Source organism: Eurosta solidaginis, chromosome 4 (genome assembly GCF_040869045.1).
Source record: "Eurosta solidaginis isolate ZX-2024a chromosome 4, ASM4086904v1, whole genome shotgun sequence".
Classification (NCBI taxonomy): domain Eukaryota; kingdom Metazoa; phylum Arthropoda; class Insecta; order Diptera; family Tephritidae; genus Eurosta; species Eurosta solidaginis.
This window is the reverse complement of record NC_090322.1, coordinates 233,397,091-233,402,931: the sequence shown is the minus strand read 5'-3', so window position 1 is coordinate 233,402,931 and position 5,841 is coordinate 233,397,091. Positions and strand designations below refer to the sequence as shown.

The window sequence follows — 5,841 nt, the reverse complement described above, 5'->3', positions numbered from 1 at the left end:
CATTTCGTTTCGTTTATTAACGTTAAGATCGTCAAATTAACGAAATGATTTCGTTTCGTTTTCTGCCATATCCAAACGAAATCAAATCGTTTATGTTGATTATTAATTTCAAACTATGCTGGCAAAGCTGACTGATGGCGGAGTCATTAAAGGTGAAAGCATTAGCCAAGCTGATTGCAACTTTTCTCATGAATTTTGACAGTACAAACATTTCTCAGAGTATTTTTGACATTACCACCAACGAATTACACAAACAAATTACATAGAGTTTGTGTGTGTATGTGCGCTCGTTGTTGCCACCTTACGGCTTCACCATGGCTATAGCATTGCCAGCACAATTCAAACATAAAGTATCACGTTTTTGTTAACGTTTTTAACGTTAACGAAAGCTTTTCGTTTCGGTTAAAAACGAGATACAATTTATCTTGATAATTTCTTTATCGATAATATTTCGAAGTGTTTCAACGGAAACGGTGGAAATTTTTTGATAAACGATTAGCTTAACGTTAAGGTGCATCCCTGATATCAACGAGTGCAGGTTCAAGACATAAATCTGCGCATTCTGTGAAAATAAATTTACAGATTTTTATTTCATAAAGATAATTGCATTTAACTGCGGAATTTATCATTTTAACATTGATATTTTGATTGGGTCTGCTCAGATAAATTATATATACATTTTACATTTAAATATGTATACTTCTATTTTAGGATAGGCAGGAAAAATGCCGAAGTCGAAAAAAGTGGAGAATAAAATGCCAGCATCGAAGGCACGGAAAAGGGCTGCGACTTCACACTCAGGGGAAGGAAGAAAGAAGCGTTCTGTTGAAAACTTATCCACAAACGGTGCGTGCTTATATTCAGGAAAACAATGCAATTGAATGCATAGCGCAATTGGAAAAGTAGTTGCGAATTTTGGGCACTTGTGTTGTGTTGCATTATTCAATTTTTGGGAAATTTATTCGGCCTATGAATGTTCGCTTAGAAATACACATATATGTGTGTAAACATATTGTTCTTAAGTCCGCACGTACCGCATATATGTTCTGAAATAAGATAGGTTCGCGACTTCTAGTACTGTTGCGACCCATTAATTAAATTTACCTAAACAGCGACTTGAGGCCTGATGGAGAAGGGTATGTGATTAGGTGGATTGCGTTTACGTGGCCCGTTTAGGCGTAATAACTGAATATATTTGGAATTATACATATATATTTGTTTAAACTGAAAGCGCCAGCTGGCCGATAAATTTAGGGTTTCTCTGCGAACCGGTTGGGCGAAATATACAAATGTTTAAACAAATGGAGATGTAAAAACGCTGCGAAATATAGTTAGGTCAACTGTTGAGATTGAAACGGGCTTCCAAAATATTGCATGCGGGATATTGGCGCGATCTTAGGTTTACTTAGCGAATGTTGTCTGCTCATGTTATGGTTTAATCAAACATTTATAAGGGGCCATTTACTGACTATTTTGGAATTATTCTGTATGGAGAATATATTATTATATAATTATTTGAAAGCTATAAAATTTCTTAATATTTTCAGGAACCGAACGAATGACAGCCTCGCCGAATGAGTTACAGGCAACAAGCGTGGAAGGATCTGCAGAAAGCATCACTGTAGGTAGCGCGAATGAAATCGCCTTAAGTATTCGAGGAGATATAGATTTTACGGTGTCCCAAATTCAGCGCCAGTCAGACTGGTTAGCCTCTGCGACATCAGGCATTTCAAATATTGAGGTGATGAAGGCTCGTCTCGATATTCTGACGACGGCATGGGGGAAATTTGAAGCTAGGTCCCGAGACCTGCAACAGAGTTCTCGAAACGAAACGCAAATAGCGGATGACATTGCAATGCAACAAAAAGTTGAGGATATTTACGTGGGGGTTCGCGCTGAACTATGCCAAAAGATTAAGGCACTAGAGCCGACGTCATCTACAGTGGCGTGTAGCCATACTAATAATCGCACACTTCAGTTGCAGTTTGCAGAATTGCCGTTAGCAGATCGACTTCCGACATTTCGCGGCGCTCATAAAGAGTGGATTCAGTTTAGGGACGTATTTGCCGCGGAAGTAATTCAAAATCCGCATCTTACAAATCTACAACGACTTCAACGGCTGCAAAGCTGTGTCAAAGAGGATGCGGCTAAAGCTATGGGCTATTGGCCTCAGCGTGAAGAGAGTTTCGTCGATGCCTGGAAAACGTTGTGTCTAGCATTTGATAATGAGTATTTGTGTCACGCTGCACATTGCTCGGCAATTTTTTCCTTGCCTATGTGGCCGAGGGCCACTCATTCATTAATTAGGGATATGCTTGATACTACGAGAAACAGTTTGCGTATGATTTCCAGACAGTTAGGAGCAGAAGAGCAACGCGACTTGTTAATTTTAAATTTTTTAGAATCTCGGTTAGACAATACATCTCGTAGTCAGTGGGAAATGGTACGACCAAGAGACCGTATCCCAAATTTACGCAATGATTTCTACAATTGGCTCGAGCGTCGGAGCAGCGGGCTCCTGAGTCATGCAATGCTACCTTCGTCGAACCATATCGATAAACGTACAACCAATCAGCCAATCACTCAGCGTATAAAGCCAAATGTTTCGTTGACACCGAACTACAATCCTTGTTTCAATTGCTCAGGAGATCACGCATTTCATCGGTGTCCTGCGGTTCAACGAATGAACCGGGAGGAAAGGGGTAAACGAATTTTTGAACTAGGACTCTGCCAAAACTGCTTGCGAAGGGGTCATACTGCTCGCAATTGCTTGGCCAGACGTTGTCCACGATGCGCAAGGTTGCCTCACAAAGCATTATATGCCCGAAGCTAGAATCAAATCTCGAAAAGGGAGCACCACGCGCATTGACTATAGCAGCAGTGATAGATGAAGGAACTAGGGATGAGTAATAGCAATTAACGGATAACAGCGGAACCAGCCTCGGGGTTTTCAGCAGCGGGTTTTCGTCACAACAGAGCAACCAAGTTGGACCGACCAGTACTCAGGGAGAAGCCATCCATTTAAACGACAATTTGCTAGCAACGGCTCAGGTGCGTTTTATAACCAATAGCGGAACAATAGTTAAGTTGCGCGCTTTATGCGATACGGGAGCTCAAGTAAACCTTATAAGTAAGGACGTGGTAAGTCGGCATAACATTACTACGCGCCGTATCAAAATAGGTGTGTCTACTGCTGTTGAGGCAGGGTCTTATATCTGCGATAAATCGGTAAGTGGGGGTTTGATGTCCTTTTACCATGACGACCTCCGGTTGCAAGTTACCTGTCTAGTTGTACCGTCAGTATTGGGAGAAATGCTACAGCCTCAAAAACGTTTTGAAGAGCATGCCCTACCCAGAGATATAGCGACATATTTAGCAGACCCAACTTTTAATCAACCGGCACAGGTTCAATTGCTTCTAGGGGTTGGGGTATGGGCACAAGTTATGCAGGATAACATAAGACGAATATCGTCGGGCTTCGTAGCACAGGAGACTCGTTTAGGTTGGTTGCTGTTTGGGGAGATTCCAACAAACACAAGCGTGGTTGCAACTCATTTAAAAGATAATATAGCTCAAGAAGAACAAGACTCTCATCTTGATAAATTGTTACGAGGATTCTTCGAACCAGAAAGCATGTCGGGCGACGAGTCAACCTGGACGGAGGAGCAACGAGCATGTGAGGAGCATTTCATAAAAACACATACTTTTGACTCACACATGGGACGTTATATCCTACATATTCCCTTAAGACCTCAGTGGAAGCGTCTCGGTTCCAATCGAGCAATAGCGATGCAACGATTTTTCAGATTAGAACAACGTTTCAGACGAGAGGAGGAGCTTAAGTTGAAATACCAGTCGTTCATAAATGAGTATTTAGAAAAGGCTGCGACCAGCCAACAGACCGCCAGGAGACCAGGCCTATTACATTCCTCATCATGCGATAACAAAAAAGTTTCGGGTGGTCTTCGACGCATCTTGCTCGACGGATACTGGAGTTTCGTTAAATGATGTGCAAATGATCGGCCCCAAGTTGCAACAAGATTTGATTGATCTTCTTTGGGGTTTCCGTTTGTATGCGTATGCAGTCTCAGCGGATATCAAGCAAATGTTTCCTCAGGTTAAGATAGCAGAGCAGCATTGGGATCTGCAACGGATATTTTGGAGAGATAATGCAGGCGAACTAGTAGAATATTGGCTTACTCGAGTTACATTCGGGATGGCCTCAGCACCCTTTTGTGCTGTCCGCGCAATGCCGCAATGTGCCAGGGACAATTCAGCAAGTTGGCCGAGGGGTTCGCGAGCCGTGCTAGATAATTTTTATATGGATGATTGTTTGGTAGGAGAGGATACCGAAGAAGATTTGTTACTATTATGCCATCAAATGCAGGAGCTTCTAGCAGCAGGGGGGTTTCAACTAACAAAGTGGCGATCGAACTCGAACCGTATTAACTGTTTCATCGATAAACAATCATCTGAAGATGAGGCGTGGTTGAATGCCCATATGGAAGCATCAGTACTTGGCCTCAGGTGGAGTCCTTCAGGGGATGAGTTCGCTTTCGCAGGTCAATCGCTACCGAACATCAACACTACCTCTTGGACTAAGCGCTCAGTGTTGAGTATAACGGCGCGAATTTATGATCCGGATGGTCTGGTGTCTCCCTTTGTAATAAATGCAAAGATACTAATTCAAAAAATTTGGAAGGAAAGGCAGGAATGGGACGCAGTATTACCTGATCATTTGAAAACTGAATGGCTAAGCATCTTCTCACAAATTCCACTCTTTAATGACCTCCGAATTCCGCGATGGATTGGTTATGCGAGACGATTCACTATGAATTTACATGGATTTTCCGATGCATCAATGCAGGCGTTAGGAGCGGCCATATACGCAACCATACATACTGACGACGGAGTTAAATCAAACATATTATTGGCAAAATCCCGGGTGGCACCGCTACGTGGGGAAACTATACCCCGTCTCGAACTCCGAGCAGCAATGCTACTAAGTGAGCTAATGCATCGGGTTTTAAATATCAGTAGAACTCAACATCACATAGAGATCGGCGTGACCACCTGCTGGTCGGACTCCATGGTAGTACTCTCCTGGTTGAAACGAGGTGAGAGGGACCTGAAACAATTTGTAGCTAACCGGGTAAGACAAATTAGTGTGAATTTACCAGGCATGCTTAACCAACGAACCGATATCATTTCGTTATGCTAATTAACGTTAATAAACGAAACAAAGTCATTTCGTTTCGTTTATTAACGTTAAGAACGTCAAATTAACGAAATGATTTCGTTTCGTTTTCTGCCATATCAAAACGAAATCAAATCGTTTATGTTGATTATTAATTTCAAACTATGCTGGCAAAGCTGATTGATGGCGGAGTCATTAAAGGTGAAAGCATTAGCCAAGCTGATTGCAACTTTTCTCATGAATTTTGACAGTAGAACATTTCTCAGAGTATTTTTGACATTACCACAAACGAATTACACAAACAAACTACATGGAGTTTGTGTGTGTATGTCCGCTCGCTGTTACCACCTTACGGCTTCACCATGGCTATAGCATTGCCAGCACAATTCAAACATAAAGTATCACGTTTTTGTTAACGTTTTTAACGTTAACGAAAGCTTTTCGTTTCGGTTAAAAACGAGATGCAATTTATCTTGATAATTTCTTTATCGATAATATTTCGAAGTGTTTCAACGGAAACGGTGGAAATTTTTTGATAAACGATTAGCTTAACGTTAAGGTGCATCCCTGGAATTTACCGAACTGCGAGTGGCGATATGTACCTACTGATAGAAATCCAGCTGATCTCATTTCTAGAGGGATGC

General features: G+C 41.8%; 1 long non-coding RNA gene across 1 annotated transcript; it reads left to right on the top strand.

Annotated features, from left to right (window-relative positions):
• Positions 1-533: 533 nt before the first annotated feature.
• LOC137249162 (uncharacterized) lies at positions 534-2,095 on the top strand. Its single transcript, XR_010952265.1, has 3 exons — positions 534-652; positions 712-846; positions 1,548-2,095. It is a non-coding gene; the product is annotated as an uncharacterized lncRNA (long non-coding RNA).
• The last annotated feature ends 3,746 nt before the right edge of the window (positions 2,096-5,841 follow it).